Genomic DNA, 19,110 nt, shown 5'->3' on the forward strand with positions numbered 1-19,110 from the left:
ATGTTTCACTTATATATCTGCTATAAATACCTATTCTTACTTTAACTGCGTTCACAAAAGAAAATAGATTTCATAGAGCTTCGATCAAGAATATGTAATAAAATAACTGTTACGAAATTGGGAAACTTAATTGGCTATTTCAATTAAGAATTTCATTAAAATTCTTTATTTCATGATTCCTTACAAGTAGTGTGAGTTACGTTCACAATTTATATTTTTAATTGAATTTTCTATAAGAATTGTGTCGAAAACTCAGAAAAGTAGATGGTCGTAGGAAAATTCCTACTTTATAAAGAAAACAAATTGTTTACTTGTAAAAGAGACTTACTGAACACTTTTCTAGTCCAATACTACTTAATTGGTTCAGTCTACGTATTACGGAAGACTACCTATAAACATTCTTTATATATATTATGTACTAATACTACAATATTTCATCTTGAGCTTCATTATTCAAAATCTGTTTATGTACTGAAAACGAGTGAAAATGTATTTTCTCTCTGTCGGTATCGGTCAGAATCCAGTAGGTGAAATATGTAGGTAGGTATGCATATGTTGAATACTAAGGATATATTTAGAATTGCATAGTAATGTAGTTTTTCCAAGCCGACATTTTATGCAGTTTTCCTACCTTTTATGTGTAATTATAATATTATCTAGTGCATGGTTATGTCAGCATTATCATGGGTCCTATATGCATCTATTTAGCAGTTGGTAGATACAGACCTACAAATATGTTTTCCATATTTGTTTTTACCTTCTCCAGTTATTCCAGAAAAATCGAAATGTTACTAATGTCATCAGTCCCTACGAATAGACAGAGGGTAGAAAGTCTGACAACCAGTCCCTTTAGGGGGAGATTCAATTGGAAGAAGCTCTATACTTATATTTATTTACACCACTAATCTACCATTACAGGTTTATCTTAACCTAATGCGATAGATAGGACACTCTATGTGAGCACTGGTACTCAGCTGCATCCGGTTAGACTGAAAGCCGACCCCAACATAGTTGGGCAGTTTTGTGAAGCGAGATTCTAGCAAAATTGTTCGCGAACAAAAAATCTGTGTGTCATAGAGCCTCACACCGGTGGAATTTCGCCTTTACAGAAGAAGAAATCAATCATTATCTGAAAGCTTGACCGCATGTATCCGGAAACTTTATTTAAAGAATTACTCACCAAGCTATATTAGTTAAAATGAAATCACTTGTATTTGACAAACTACTTCTACTTTACATAACGGATGTCGCCAATACTTGCCTACAAATATTCAGTTTGCTAATAAAACTAAAACTTCGCAAAGTTTACCAATTATGCAACGAATCGCTACTAATGCCTGAGTTTCGGATAGCACAAATAAGTAGATAAATTTTGTTGGTTTCAGCTCTTATTTTTTTAAGTGTCTTTTAAGGCAGTTGGAAGCCAAACATAGGTACTGCTTGCTTAATTTCAACAAAATGCCTCCACATGAGCAATTCCTTACTAATGGTAATATAATTGTAATGCTTATGATTGCGAAAGTAACGAACAAAATAGTCTGAGAAAGGATAAAGGCTACTTCTTATCCGAGTGCGACAAGGGTTGAACCTCGAGCTAGCGTAATGCAGTAGGTAAGTTAATACCCAATGCACCAACAAAATAATGACAGCTAAACATTTTCCATTTACCATTAAAGTTACATACAAAAAAATGCCAAGTCACCTACTATGACTTTTCCATTTAAACAGTGAGTCAAGATCTAATTGGTCCTATTTCCTGCAAAACTATTAAGATAGGAATTGCACAATGGAAACTGCTGACACCGGAGGCGGTACTTCTAATATTTACTCGAGCCGTCATTCATTAATCACAATACGAGATAATAATGGACCTTGTATCGGAAAACTAGTTGAAATATGTCCGGTACCTAGTTGCTTTATGGGAAAAACGATGGGGTGACATCTATTTTTGGTTTGTTCTAAGACCTTTTTGACGGCAATGAAATATTAAGTTAATACAAAGTTCTTAAGCACGCATGTACCACATGCTTTTGCTAATAAAGCACCATTTCTTAGGAGTGGCTGTTTGGAAGAGTATCTATATAAGACCAAAATCAAGTAAGCATTTTGAAGTTACGATGGTTAGTTCTACATGATAGATAGGACCAAGTAAAGACAAGGATATCTAAAAACGCATCTAGGTAGATTTCGTTCGCGTAATATGATCAACACAAAAACATCGTGATCAAAGCTACACTTTAATTAAATGAACATAAAAATCATTAAAAATGGCTTAGTGAGGACTTAATCGTAACCACAAAAATCCAGTTAAATCAACTCCTTATTTTATTATTATTGACTGAACTCTAATCAAAACTGAGTCATTACAAATGACTGTGGTAAAAAAATGTTACAAAAAGTGGGTGTAGGCTGACACATAGTATCTAATTATTAAGTTACATCTTATGAGTTGGTTTTCTGTGTGTCATCTTGAATTTACTATTAACAGGATGGCAGAAAGATGCCTAATGCTAAGAAAACTTTGTTTGAACGGGCTAATAGCTCTCTAATAATATCTGGATAAAAGTGAATTGCTTATCTTTTAGAAACTGAATTTATTGTTAAATACCTATGTGCTGAAAAGAGTTCAAACGTCAATGATTTGAAAATTTCAAAGCTCCACGAAGCCTAAACTTAGGATTAGTACAAATACATCGTGTGGTTTGTGTACCTAATTGACATAGATAAAATAATGTTTTCGTTCAAAACTACCACGTTATAGTAGAAGCGAGCTTGTTCGTGTTTTACCTAAAAGCCACTGCAATACACTAGAACCAAATATTCCGTAATGTCCATAATCTCATGGTCCACATACATGGACATTAATTTATTGTGTCAACAGTGATGGTTCTGCTTTTCATGACATACATTTTCTCAGAAAATGATACATTCATCATTGTAAAACATGTAGTTTACGCGTTTCTCGGAGACGATCTACCACGTCTTAGGGCTTAGTACAGATTATAATTAAGTATCTCATGGATTAGTATATTGATTATAGTTTTAAAGTTCCGAGTACTCGAAGTTGTCGTCATAGAAAATTGTGGCGCAATTTTTCGCGTCACGTAATTTTTCCGCTTTTTGTCTATGCTTCAGAATTATGTCATGGTAGGAAAGGAAGAAAATTGAAAGTTGATCGTTCATTTAACCGTCTTTACCCAAGTTTTCGGAAAAGTTGTATCAGATAAAACTTGCGTTATTGACGTAGGTTGGCAATATGGCATTCCCTGGAAGTATAACGGTTCTCATTATAAATATTAATGTCAAATAAAAATAAATTAGAGGAAGCGTGTTCCGAAACATATGAAATTAATTTATGCTGTGACCAAAATGTCAAGAATATATTTTGGGAAATCCTATTATACTTTAGAAACACAAGATGGAGTTTTTAGATATTATTATCTTGTCGAGTTAAAAATAGACGGGAAATCCATTTGCGTGGAATAGAAACTCTAATTGGGCAAGTTAGTTAACAATTTGCATAATATATGTAATCATAGATTTGTGAAACATTCCTAATGAGGTAGATCAAGTGTGTTTGTACCTAAAGCGATGGAAAGATTTAATTTCTTCTTTTATTTTCACTCTAAGATTTTCTATCTGCATCAACTGCGAAATCTCGGCTGCTTTGTACGGGAGTAAACTTTTCAGCAAACCTCTTCTGTACTAACGAAAATTACAACTAGATAGGCATGTTACTGCTACATTGATAAACTTACATGGTAAGTATAGACTAAATTAGCGGCCATTAATGGCCTATTTATTTAGTCAAGCATTTTTACCTTAACATGAAAAAAGTAACCGGTCAGACTTCACCTCGTTTGACTCCTATACTAATAGAAATTAATTCGTTACAGACGCCAGTTCATTACTCTATAATTATGTCTTCAATACCCATTTTTTTTCTCGTGCCCAAATCATATTTCAATGTCAGGTCGTATTTAATTCGTATCATGCAATTTTTTGCCGTCGCTCAATCATCAATAGACTGTCTGTGTTGACTTTTAGTAAAATATAATGTTACCAACATTACGGGATTACGTACGGGACTTTTTTGGAAATAAAAAAAGTTATTGTGTGTGAATGAATTTATTTAATTGAACATTTCGCGCGGACACGCAAATTGGAGCGACTTTTTTATTGGAGTGAACCAGTTTCAGTAAAATGATCATTTATAAACATTGTATGCTAATATTAATTGATAAAATAAAGTGTAGGAATAAAGGTATGGTGAATTTAGATGTAAGGTTTCTTAAAAAAGTAATCGCGGGAAACAGATTTTCTCTACGATCGTCGTACCAATACTTCCCGCGCAAACTCAAACGTCACTATTACCACAGATTGAAGAACACTTTGCCGCCTATTTTTTATTTTCCTTAGCTCGCAGACAACAGCAGTTTATTCTAAGGTTGAAGGCCGACCACTTCCGTTTCTTGTGGCTAGTGGCGCCAACTTTTTGTAATAAATTATTATAATTGATGCCATGAAAATCGATTTGTTCGGTTTATTTAAATGATTAACTGTGGTAGTTTATTGTTTATACCTAGTGGATTAAGATAAGATTGTCTACTAATTGGCAGCGTTTTCACAAAAAGAAGAAAATAGCGTCTGATAAAAGTTGTGACTGGAATATTCGATTGTTTATCATCCTCTATTTTCACTAAATTTTATAGTTTTGCATTTACGTTTATTAAACGTAGTGAGCAAAGTAATGATTAAGATCAGCTAATTAAAGTTCAATTAAGTGCCTACTGCAAAAAAAAAATTGACGCGAGCAAACACTCGGAAAAACATTTTTTATATAGGAAGCGTTTTGCCTTCTTAAGTTTATTGGTTTGTTATTGCAATTTAGTTTTTTCTTCTCTTTTAAGTACGACCAATCAATGCATGGGTCAAAACATGAGAAAAACCACTTTTCTATATTACATAATTAATTGTAGATATGGAGGTTTGTAATATTTATGAAAAACAATTTAAAACTGGCTGAATGAAAGACTCATTTTTAACTAAAACCTCATTAGTAAAGAACACCAATGAACGGAAAGCACATTTAAAAAGTATATCTGTCACGCACCAGACAGCGCGACGACACGCCTATTAACTTTCCACCAATTAAATTGCATCCTTATCTTTATTACACATAAGTGTTAAAATAATTTGTCAGCTATCTGGAGCACTGATATTATGTCACATTGTTAAGAACCGGAGTAACTTCGTATTTGGTTTTGGAACACATGGCATTCCATTCATATTCAAACTATTTACATAAGACATAAAGGAGGCTCTAGACTTTTGGATTATTGCTATAGCAGTCATTTAAATTCCTCAAAAAACTTTGGTTTTTGCTGCCTCTGACATCTGTAAAAGTATTGCCTGTAAAAGCTCCTTAACTTCTTTCATGAACTTATTAGGACAGTTTGCTATGCAAAGAATATTTATGCACTTATAGCCTACCTACCCATACAAATAACGCAGAAGCTTAGCTTTCATACCAAATCTTCATAACATATCATTTTGCATCGCTAGCGTTCGCAGACGATGACGCAAGGCCCTTGCAGCGATTTAATAAAAAAAAAGCTTGCAAAAAGACCAAACTTAACAGTCCTCCTTGAATGATCATCATTGATAGACAACCTTATTTGCGGCTATCAAACTAATTAATCTTTGATTATCAACCTTATGTATATAGTATTAGAGTGCATGACTTATGTCAGCAGTTTTTATTAATGTGTGTCGGATCTCTGGTGCGCAAATGATTGGAAGTTTTGTTAAATGAAGTCATAAAGTAAACCAGTTTAATTTTCAGGAATTCAGACTTATGGAGAAACGGCCTGGTTCCTCTTAATTTGAAAGGATATGTATAAGATATCCGTTGAAACGAGAAACTGTATCGAAGTGTCAGAGATAATTGGTTCTATTAATCGTTGTTGAGGGTTTTCCTGTCTTTGATCTAGTTGTAGAGTATCTCACATATCTACCTATAAATAGTAAATAAATTACGCATTATGTGTGTTAGTCGCTTATTGAAAACTGGGTCTTAAAATTTGCCAAAATCACACTCTTATACGGAAATATTTCAGTCTATGCAGTTCAGGTTGACATGTGCCATCATCTGTGTATCCTTTCCTGCACACGATCCATCGTATTACATACAATATTATATTGTATGGGCAGCTTAATCACTCCACCTACAATTAACTCAAACAATTAAACTAACTAGAGGTTAAACACCTATAGTTATTTTGACATCAATAAGTTTGGCACCGCGCCCCGACACCAGCTAATCAGAGTATCGTATAGCTGCGAATTCGATTCTATATCGATTTGCAAAACTGATTGCGATTAATCGATTATTGTATCCGAGTGATGGCTCGTTAGTCGTGTATTGAGAATCGGGCTGTCATGTAGAGAGATGATATTTCGCTTGACTTGACAGTAACTGTCATGTCCACTAGACTTGCCAGTTATTTAACTGTTTTGTGATCTCTGGAAGTGTAACTGTACTTTACTTAAGATATTATTATCATAAGATAATTAAATGTCAATTAAGATTAAATTAATAGCTTTTTTATAGTCTCCATGACATTTTTTTATGTCCTTTCCTCTCAATATTAATCTGTCTCTGGTAAACTTTTGATTAATAATTGTAAAAGAAATATAAATCAATAATAATACTAATTGCAAATAGCAGTATGACTGGTCAATAATTTATAAAACCTTCAATGTACAATATCTAAATCACAGCACAATCTATCAGTCGCAAGGTAAACCACTAATTTGCTTTTATAGTAATCTTGTAAAAGTTACCAAGGAGTTCTAATGTTCTGAGCAATAGACAAATGTGTTTTCATCAGTCGTTATTGAAACGTAATTTGAATGTCTGTTTTGATAGAGAGGGGATGATGTCTGCACTTTAAAAATATATCTACAAAACAGCACAATTATATCGAGCATCTAACATCGGCACCTACAGTTATGTTTCGGCAACTTAATTCTTAAAATGTAAGCTAAAAAACGTATCAATTGAACCATAATGACAGCCTCAATAATAACTGCCACTAACATTCCACGCTATCATCATTCATAGACAAACACTTGCATAATTCAAGCCCAAGGAGTTCCGATCACCGTCTATGGTTACACCCAAACATCCCCCCTCTCACCGCGCAACCGTCTGACAGTCTTACATCAGACTAGCGTGATAGTGACCTTAATGCATTACGAAATTGGCGGCTGCACCCAATGACTTGAGTGCAGACCACGTTGCATCATCTGCATCAATGAAGAAGTTGAATGACCAATTTGAGTTGGGTGAAAAAATGATGCTACTGAGAAATGTTGTGCAAGAAAGTCTTTGGAGAGAACTGTTGATATGGCTGGTTGAAATATAGGTTTCATTTTACTATATTGGTCTTTTCCTTAGAAGCTACGCAGGACACAAGGTTTTTAACGAAAATGTAGGCTCATCGAATATTTTTATCCAGGAGTCCAAATAACTCCTTTTGGACTCCTGGATAAAAATATTCGATGAGCCGGAACCTTAAAAATGTTAAATACCTATAGGAAGAGCTGATTTATTTAAGTAATACCTTTTTGCTAGAGTTTGTGATCAAACTTTCATAAGTTGTTGGTGAATTTGAAGACCAAAGAACTGACTTAAAAAGATCTGGGCCTACGTCAAATAAGATATTTTTAAAATAGGCATTGAATCAATAAAACCTTGAAACGCATATTTCTGGTCTAAAAATGTCGGTTGGTTTAAAAGAAAAAGAAAATCCAACCCATTCTCATTAGCAGCTACTAGCTAACAGAGTACGCAATCCTATGACGTTTCATACGCAAACATTTTACGCATTACATTTGCCAATGCTGTGATGTGACGTATGCGCAAGTTTTTGCAACACTCAGAGTTGTGAGTCGCCTCTAAAAACAGAAGATTCTAGACTATCAGCCTATGCAAACCTATTTCAATTATAAGTAAGTAGGTTTAATGCCTAGAATAATTTTGGTATACATAACAGTCTAATTAAGCGACAGTTATAAAGGCTGTACGGTAAATTAGGTTAAAAGCCAACAGTTTGGGAGAAATGTCAGGGCACCAGTCTAGCCTTTTTTTAATCTAAAGTTGTGGTCAAAATTTATTTTATATGCTTTTAGAATGTAGGTTACTTAAGACTAGGTACATTACCCAGTGACAGCGATGAGGAGCAATTTTTTGATGCAATGTATTAGTTTTAAGTTGTATATATAAGTTTATTATTAATTTTTAAAATTAATGTAAATATTATAAAATAAAAACTCGTAACACCCAGACTAGAATGATATTATCTAATCTTCTTTATTGGCTAGCCTTATCTTGCTTAATTTTGATCAGGAAGAGATATAAAAAAAAGCTTTTAATTATGAATCAGTCAAAAATATTGACGGCCATAAACTGTTGGTATTTGAGGGGTATCCCCATGACCTCACTGCCATGTTTTTAAAGGGTTGTGGCGCCTGTTTTATCGATAAACAATATAGGGTTGTCCGTTGCTGGGAAATTTAAAATTGTGAAAATCATTTGATTTAATAAAGTTATCAAGTTTTTATTTATTTAATATTAATTTATGTAATACATTGGCCTGTTACGTAATTTTGAAGTTTTCTTTTTAGAACATTAGCGTAAGTGGTATTTCAGTTTCAAGGATGGAATAAATCATAATATTCTTAGTACCTATGACTATGCATAGAAAAAAGTTAACACGTATAAAATAATATTTAATTCGTTATAAATATGAATGAGTGACTAATAGTGTAATACCTAAATACTTATTTTTTCTTGGAAAACTAGACATTATTAGCTGGAAGCCGCAGCCCTATAACGCGGTCACAGCACGCAATTTGTGGTTAGCGAGAACCTAGGCTATGTACACATGCAAAGTTTGGTAAAAATGGCTTAGGCTTAAAAATATATAGAAATAAATAAGCCTAACGAAAGGCCTTTTTGTAACTGAAGAAATAAGAATTTACTTTAATAGTTACATACACAATATGCAATCTTTCCTCGCTAACATTATAAATGCAAAAGTAACTCTGTCTGTCGTGCATTTTCGCTAAGCCTAAGAAAAGACAGTCTACTTTTATCAGGGTGAGGAAAATGGTTCCTGGTGGGTGAAATAATAGGGAACTGCTGGTACCTACGGACAAAAGAAAATACTCGTGACAATTTTTATTTACTAATAATTAAAATAGGATCTTTTGGTTACTTGAATAAATTATAATTATGTAAAATAGGTGTGACTCAACAGCATACAGATTTTTTTGTATATTTGTTCTAAAGTTTTTGTTTCAATCCATAACTCAGTTGTCTGTGGTGTAACCACAGGTTAAAAAGAGAACCATAATGTCGTGGGTCTTAAACTTTATTTTAGGGATCTTGGAAAGTCCCACTCTAAATATAGATTTTATAAGAAATATGTATCACCTTCGTACACATGTAGGTACATGGTTTTTATTCTTTTAATTAGTGACTGGGTTTTACTAACATTGACTTCTTAAAATAATTCTGGTTTGATTGGCAATTTGGGATTAATTAAATTAGTTACAAGACAGCCCTGTTGGTTCTCACAGTGTTTTATCTAAACAACTTGGTTGGAGAAACCCGCAGTTTTATTTTGTAATACTGTGGTAACGGTAATGTTTTTAATTTTAAACATTTATGGTGATACAAATTGCTTCGAATTGTGTTATTTTAGCGTTTTCTTATATTGGCCCATCTTCATCTCGAGAACCTATGTTACAGGGACTGCCTTTCTGACCTCCATAGTCAATAGTTACCCGTCCTTTTAGCCCTTTAATGAAAATATGAACAACGCTACGAAAAACTACAATACCAAAAGCGCAAAGTCAGCATGCAAAACTAATGCTGTGAACTGTTTATTTGTCATTACAATACAGTTGTAAAAGACATATCTCCCAAATAACTATTATATTTATACAGTTAACATTATCAGATAGCTACACGAGATATTGCTCTCCATATTGCAGCATCTGTTTTATCTCGGTTCTGCCGGCAGTGGATGAGTAATCGTGGCGCTTACCTATATGCCTGCAGAGCATCATTGCAAACACTATAGTTACCTCAAAGTACTCAGACGTTACTTAACTTTACGTCTTAGGTACGTTAAGTCTTTATGTCATAGCGATTTCTGTTATTGTAAAAGAGATAGAAGTAAGTTTGTGTTGACTTTAAAATTGAGTAGCGTTTCAGTATTCGGCGGTTATAAGTAGTCTCTCTGTTTGCAAGCACGTGCTCTTTGCAGTAAACTGTTTTCTACACATTATTATTCGTTTTGAGAGTCTGTCTATCCGTTTGTTATTTGGTAGAGTTTTGAGTGTAATAAATTGCACAGTGAATAGAAAAATACGCGGAAAAATGCTACTGAAATTTTTATTATTGGCACCCATGAGGATTTTTTCCTCAAATCAGACGCATAAGCCACAGTTTAACATGATTATTTCAGAGGCAAGTAAAGCCACGTGCTTATAATACTATATAACTTTCTCAAGACTGTAATACAAATATTTTGTTAAAAATAATTTAAATACCGCACTATATAATACCTGATATAAAGGCAGTCATATGATTCTGATCGTTTTTGTTGACGAAAACGTTATGACGTTGGAGCGTTACACTAAATTATGAAAATAATTATATTTTTACCTACGTACGCAGTTGTTATGTACAAATATATGGCCTTAGGGAAATACCTGTATTAGAATATCATGATTCTTGAGCGTGTTATAAAAAAACAGCTGAAATCTTGCGGCTGATTGCGGAAAAACTTTAGTTGAAACTTGTCTCAACTCAAGGATATATGAAATATGGATCTTCAGCTATTTGTTTTATAGTAATAGAAATACGTTAGTTTGATTTTAAGCATGCGAAAAGCGAAATGGATTTACTAATAGCATCTCAGCACTAGAAAGTCGCCATTTGATATTGACATAATTAATTTAAATAGCAATAGAGCAGTAAGAAGAAATTCAAATTCCGACCCATTTCTATCTGAAAATTCCTACCTTAAAAATTACTTAAGGACCAATGAGTCCCAAAATCGAAAATGGAATACATGGAATGGTCTCATGATGATTTGAGCCCTGGCTGACCATAACGTGTAAAAAGAACTATGTATCCTTTCAACAGACAAGGGCACATGATACGAGTGTACACATATGCACAAAAGTGATTTCCACGAACTAATTACAGTCCATCGATGGATTATTATTACAATACAATGACCTATGCAACTGTATCTGTGATGTGACTGTGCGCACGTATACCTTTGATTGAACGCGAATTAACATGATCGTGACGTTTATTTTTAAGACGATAAAGTTCATTTTTGCTTGACAGTGCAAGATAAATACAGACTGAATCTTGCAGTCGGAGTATTTGTATCTAAATATCGTGAATTTGTAGATTTTCGATGCATTCTCGGTAGTGTAGTGTTTACTTTAACGTTTATTAGTTTATGCTAAGGCTTTTTGGTAGAACATTCTCATGTAATTCGTGTTAAATAGTCTAATATATACAGTTCTGGTTGAACTAGTTTGGATTATTTGCAGAAATGCGTGATTTCACATCAGAGTCATGGTACTTACACCATAGTACTCCCCGTTATCTCCCTAGCCGTTTCCCAACTATGCTGAGTTCGGCTTCCAGGCTAAATGGATGCAGCTGAGTACCAGTGTGTTACAAGGAACGACTGCTTATCTGACCTCCTCAACCCAGTTAGCCGGGAAACCCAATACCCCTTGGTAAGACTTGTGTCTAACTTACTGGCTTCTGACTACCCTTAACGACTGCCAAGGATGTTAAATGCCTCCAAAGTATTTTTAGTATTTCAACATATTGGGCCACTGCTTCTACGATTAAAATTACGTTTCTTTAATCACTTAAATAGCTTTCCGTTCATTCAGGAAACAATCATTGAATCATTTCTCGCAAAAAAAGAGTAAGGCCACGTTTTAAAATAAAATTATAGGTACCCCAACTATAATGAGTTTCCTGCTAATGACTCAGATATGGCAACACTCCCTGGAAATGTTATTTTTTACCTTTTTTATTAGGTTGCCAGTTAAGATGAATCAATGAAGATGAGGCCTGATGCAGACCTTTTTAGTGACGTGTCGACGGTTGAGGAAGTTTTTTGAATTCTGGGGGCACCCCTGTAATCTGAGTATTGAGTTCAAAAAAGGAGTTTTAATACGGTATCTGAGTTTTTTTTTTAATTTCTTTACGTCAGAGATTGTCATGTGAGTAACGTTAAAGGAAAATATAGTGAGAAAACTTTATTTATTTAAAAAAATAGTCGGACATCGCGATTCTAGTGGATACCTAGTTAGTTGCTCATTTAAAAAAAGAGAATATGTATAATAGTTTACAGTTATTGTAGATAAAGCGTGGTGATTAACGCTCAATCCTTCTTTGTGTGAGAGGAGGCCTGTGCCCAGCAGTGGGATGATAAAAAGGCTGTAACCGTAACTGTAGATTAAAGACAAAAAGCACTTTGATAACGAAATATAAGGAGAATGGTAATATAAAACACATACATGACGCAAATACATACATATACAGATATAGATATATGTTGATAACTTCCGATTTTACCCTAAAAAACCGGCCAAGTGCGAGTCGGACTCGTGCACGAAGGGTTCCGTAAATTACAGTTAAATCAACCTATCTCAAAAACTATAAGAGATACTTTGATCAAACCAAAAATCGTTGAAAGAGTTAATTAGCATGCATCACCTCTATTTTTTTTAGAATTTTATACCCCGTAGTTATAAAAATAGAGGGGGGGGGACATACTTTTTACGACTTTGAGAGCTGATATCTCAAAAACCGTTCACTTTAAGAAAAATGTTTTTTAGAAAACTTTATATCATTTTAAAAGACCTTTCCATTGATACCCACACGGGTATGTACATCGAAAAAAAATTCATCCCTCAGTTACATGTATGGGGGGCCCCACCCCCAATTCTTTTTTTTACTATTTAGTGTCATATTTTTGTAGCGGTTCATACAACACATATTCCCATCAAATTTCATCACTGTAGTACTTATAGTTTCCGAGTAAATCGGCTGTGACAGACGGACAGACGGACAGACGGACAGACGGACAGACGGACATGACGAAACTATAAGGGTTCCGTTTTTGCCATTTTGGCTACGGAACCCTAAAAAGGGACAATGGGAAATTAGAACGACCGCAAAATGCTATCGATATGCGCGCGCGTCGATAACAGACGCACGTCTCATTCAAGCGGTTACACCCGCTACGTCAAGAAAAACGTCACATAGGCAGTGACGTCACAAACGCCGACGGCAACTTGTGTGTTCTACTTTTTTACTATATTATTCAGTACGTATATTGGTAGTAGTTAGTTAAGGTTGGGTAAGGGAATAATTATATAAGTAGTAATAAAAAATCTGAAAATATGAAAGAAGCTTTTACATTTTGATATCTACCCCCACAGTATATAAATGGAAATATGAGTTTGTTCATCATAACTTTACGTTAAAAAAGTTGTAATTCAGCAACAGCACATTGTTATTACGAAAATAAAAAGTAGAAACCTTAATACCTAATGAAAGAAAACTAATAAATAACAACAAGTATAAACTACAAAGTTTGAAAAATAAGTTTAGTTCAAAACTCTACAGGTATCCGACTTTTACAGTACCCGTAGACTGCAAACTTTTGGTCGGTCGATAGTTTGTTTGTTCTCATAAATCAGTATGAATGGTAGTAAGCACGTTACAAAGATCAGGTATCTCGCCTGTATAAGACCTATTGAAAACATAGATAGGCATCAATATATTCATTTAAAAAAAATTGCCAACCATCGGGTCTGTCAACTGTCGGCCGACAGTTTAGTCTTCAGTTTGCAGTAGCGCTTAAAGTTTGCTAACCGTTGACGTAAAAGCTCCATAACTTGTAACCGCAAGTCTAATTTAGAGCCGTTTAAAAGGTTATTCAAACATGCCTCTGTACAGCCAGTAGTCAGACCGAGTTCAAGGCAAAGTTCTAGTTTCTTTTTAATTTCCTAGACTCCTGGTAACCGGGGTTTTTATTGCGTCAGCCGTCACTTAAAATGTAGCATTGTACAGGCAGGGCTTTTGTATAATTATTTATTTTTTTGTAATATTTTTACTCTACCTTTAAGCTACTTTTTTTAAGAACCACAAAAATTTACAACTGCAAATGTTCAGTTATCGTTAAAAGTAACTCACTCTAAGTTACCATTTTGAACCCTACCAATAAATTCTTAATACTTAATAGTAAGCTCATGCCTAACATAAATTGTAATTTTCAATGTACATAAATGAAAGAACACTTTTTTGGATTTTGACTCTCGAAAACCGAGTCTCCAAATTGCTCTAAACCACTATTAAAAAAGGCTGCACAAATTCATACAGTAGCTCAAGATAACTTACAAATAGATTGTTCAACCTCAGCCTGTATAAAACTATGATTTATTTCTCAGGTAACCGTGAGTCAGCGCAGTTAGTATAGTTGCGGTTAAACTACAACTAGTGTTTCCCAGAACTTACTATTTGCGGTCGTTTTGAGAAAGTATTTGTAAACTACACACTAAGTCACGGTGGCTATTTTAAGATTTCTTGTAACTGCTAGAGGTTATGACGTTTTTCGCAATTGCCCTGAAAGTTCAAAAATAGTTTTTTTTTTTTTAAGAAAACGGTCACGTAACTTTTATATTATTATCCATAGCTTCGCTCCTATAAAAACTTAATATCCTGATCCTGAAAAAGTAACCTTTCTAGTTAATACACTCTCCATCACTGAAGTCTGTGATTCTAGTGATAAGCGCTTTCAAACAAACAAACAAATAATCGTTACAATATCAGTATAATTAATGCTTAGCAGTTTTCAGCGGAAACAATCCCCAAGCAATCGGAACAAACTCAAACTACAATTAATGTAATACAAATGAAATACCAAGGGCAGACCCGTTCACCGGTACCTAGAAATTATACCTATTTATATTATTTCGACCGCTGTTATTAACTCAGTACGTACACAAAAATAACGGGTATATAATATACTTCCTAGTACTTATGGCGGAAAAGTTTGGATTAAAGTTCCAATGCTCTGTGAGTCAGGTAAAATAATTTCTTGTAACCACAGGTGGAAAATTTCACGCCTGTCAATCAATTGCATGTTAGAATATTATAATGGTTGCGTTTAGAGTTCTGTAGTTCACACACGTTAACCCTTAAAAACTGTATGGTCACGTCAGAAGTTTTTTTCTATAGTTTGAGGCATCAATGTTGAGAGGCGTCTAAATTATTAAAATAGCGTAAATATTTCTAATGAAAAATATAGTTACCTACTATCCTAGGTGACAGTGTTGAACCATGTAAGTGCCGATGTGTGCTAACAATTAATAATATTTTATGTCTACGGAACCTCTTCACTACTTGTGGCTATTGTGTATTAGGACGTATTTATTGATTGAGTTATTAAAGTTAGCAGTGGAAATGAATAAGTTTATCAACAAAAAATGTATACAAAGAATGCAGGGATATTTCCATATTCGATATTTATCTTGGATTGAGGAAAAAAACTGTAGATCTGCATCACGACTCATATTTCTATCGTTTTATAGAACAGTTAGTAGAAAACTTACATATTACATAGTATACTAGATAATTATTATATGCGCCAAATTCACACGTATGATTGGTTTTTCCTAAAAATATGGTGACACAAAAAAATGCTTGTTAATTGCAAATAAGAATTTTTTCGTTCGGAAGTTAAATGCGTACAAACATATATTGCAACATATACCAATGTAATTGATTTTATTTATAGGTATAGATATACATAGATATGTTCACCTATAGTCACGAAGAAGGCGTGACAGGGGGCGTGGTTTAATTCAGTTTTCATTTCAACACGAAACCTCAAATTCTAACTAGTTCAGTAAATACGGTAATTCCCATCGACAATAATTGAATGAGGATATAATTTTGGAGTCATGTTTAACACTTTTCTTTCAAAACATAATTTCATTTTCCCAAATAAAAACTTCAGAGACATCATAGATCGACAAAGTTAGTGGCTCTAGAATTACCTTATGGTTATTTTTATTTTGCTGGCACCAATTATATGACTGCTCAAGAAAAAATAATCAAATCTACAAATAGAAGGCGAAACTATGAAGTAAAACGTGTATAAAACCGAATAAATGAACAACGGAAGAGCGGAAAAAATCCACAGAGTAATTACAGTCTAAGGAGTTAAATACCAAACTACCAGTAGACTCATTAAATCATCACAGAATTCCCGCAGTCTACGTCAATGTTGCATAACATTTGAAAATGGAGCCAATTGTTCACTTGACCACCTATAAACGGGATAAAAAGGTTGCATACGTCATAATATGATGCAGCTGGGTCATAGAGTACAACTTTGTCTATGAATTGACTCATATTTTGCGGTCAATAAATAAATAAGTAGGTAGAAAAAGCTTCCTGAATGATATCGTAAGATGTTCAGATCCGGTAAAAAATCTTGCAACACAAAATATGAATTCGTGTAAGTCTACCTGTCTAATGATTCATCTTATAAACGGAAAATCTAAATTCCCATACACTTTTTTTGTTTAGACGTGGCAGTCTATTTTTTATTTATACCTACGATCATTCTGTTTTACATTTCAAAATCAGATGCATTTCTGGAGAATGATCATGGAAACTATTTCTGCCTAGCGACTTTCTGACTTTATCAGTATTTTTAAACTTCAAAAAGTTAAAAAAAAAAGAGATTTGAGAAAGTGTTTCTTTCTCACAATATTGAAACAATAATTGTAAGGAGAAAGAGAACAGTTTCTGAAAATCAATTCTTTACGTCATATCTTGTGGTAAGAGACTTGTAGGTAAAAAAAACATGCCTTATGAAAAATCCAAGAGATTTGAAGTGACGTCACAGTGACGTAGGCTATTAAGTATATTATAGTGGATTATACCAGTTTAGTTCAGGCTTATATGAGCTGAATTTTCGTGTGCACAAACGGATCTTAAGTCCAAACTGTTTCAAGAAAAAAATAGGATATCGGTCATCATAGCTTCGGGCTTACATTATTTTAAAATATTTCAAATATTCTTCATAGTTACGTAGTTTCACATATTAATCATCATCATCATCATCAGCCTTTTTACCTCTCACACATAGAAGGATTGAGCGTTAATCACCACGCTTACTCAATGCGCGTTGGTGATTTCAGACTTTACAGTTCAGGTTTTCTCGAGATGTTTTCCTCCGCCTTTTTTTGCCATTATTGGTCTGTTATGGGTACTTATATTTTTATGATTGCTTAGTTTATGATTGATGCAAAGTTTTTTGAAGAAATTAAGACGATAAAAGTCCAAACAAGGATATCAATACGAGGAATATTACCAAATACAATAAAATTTACACCCGAACTTATATAACATGACAATAGTTCTAATTTGCACATTTTTGATAGATTTGTATTATCAACACATTATATTGATAAATCATGCATTCATTAGGATATAGAAGCTAAAACTCAAAATTTTTTATACAAACACGAATTCATTAATGTCAATAATCTATTCGTTTATATACATAATAATTTATATATCGAAGTATACATGCTACGACTCGCTAAATCAGTATTCATTCGAATTTTCATAAGGAAACAGTAAGTTTGTATCTTAATACTACATCTCATTTTCTCTACAGATATTAATTATAATGTCCGTACGTTCTACCTGAGCTATAATCATATACATTTACTAATACATACTATAAAGCTGAAGATAAATTGTTTTTTGAATGCCCGTTTGTTTGAAAGTGTCTAATGAACTAATCTCTAAAAGTACTGGACCAATGTTAGATAACCCATTTATTGAGAAAGGCTAAAAAGCCAAAGCCAAAGGGTGCGGAGTAGTTTCCCTGAAAAAATTAACTAGGTACTAGTTTTGTTTTACTGACGCCAATTCTATACATAGAATAGGAAATATCCGCTAAACACGTCACGGTTTTCACAGTTCCTCTGCCTAAAATTAATAAACCTAAAATTAATCATATCAAAACTGAGAGGATCAAAAAATTGATTCACTATATTTCTGGAAACTTCAAAGATGCGACGTGGAAGTGTGATTCATTTGGGGTCTCTAAATATTACCTACAAGCAGGGATGATGATACAATGTACAATTAATTACATATCAACATTTTTCAAATGCTTCCAATGTGATTAATCTTGGTTAGCAATTGTTAACGGTTTTCCGCAAAGTTTTTATATGTAATTGGTGGTCATGACTATGACGATCGTCCTCTATTATCATACATTAATCATATCGTCATATATTAATGAAATAGCGTATGTAGTTAGAAAATTATTTTACTTTGCATTCTACAATTTCATCTCGTGTCTGTAAGTTTCTGTACAGCAGCCGTGTAAAGATTTTCCTCAAAGTAAAATTTATAGGTATCAGGAGTGCAATATCCGACAATCCAAAACCCCTACTGAAAATAAATTACTTGAATATGTGGTCCTTCTTTCTTGCTTGGGTAACTTTATTCCCTTAAATAATTTTATGCAATTAAAATGAACCATAAAATCTATAAATTTTCCAGCAGGGCAAAGAAAAAGAAAGGACAATATTTACACGTGTAACTAGACATTTAGTCTCTTCCTACAACCAGTCTTAACAAAATATCTTCTTAACATCCTACATAGATACAGCCATTAGATAAACCATCAAAAATTTCCACAGTTCATAGACTTTTCCGGAAACCTATTTTATAATGTGTTACAAAATTAACTCGTAATACGGCCTTATCTAGCGATAAGAATTTAAAAATAAAGGGTCCGTTTGTTTCCTTGTTTTATATCGAGTTAAGGAAATTATTTATATAGACATGATGTTATAACTGTAAAGATTTGCTTCTATTTACCTCCTTTACCTGACAAACTTGATTAATGGTTAGTTCATCACGCGATGTTCAATTTATTGTAACTTTTACAATTA

At 33.6% G+C, this 19,110-nt stretch overlaps 1 protein-coding gene across 3 annotated transcripts in view; it reads left to right on the forward strand.

Moving 5' to 3' along the window:
* LOC110380923 (CHH-like protein) overlaps window positions 1-19,110 on the forward strand; it is a 76,596-nt gene that overhangs the window by 6,812 nt on the left and 50,674 nt on the right. The gene's annotated exons all lie outside the window — the stretch shown is intronic.

The sequence above is a fragment of the Helicoverpa armigera genome, chromosome 15, assembly GCF_030705265.1.
Source record: "Helicoverpa armigera isolate CAAS_96S chromosome 15, ASM3070526v1, whole genome shotgun sequence".
Classification (NCBI taxonomy): domain Eukaryota; kingdom Metazoa; phylum Arthropoda; class Insecta; order Lepidoptera; family Noctuidae; genus Helicoverpa; species Helicoverpa armigera.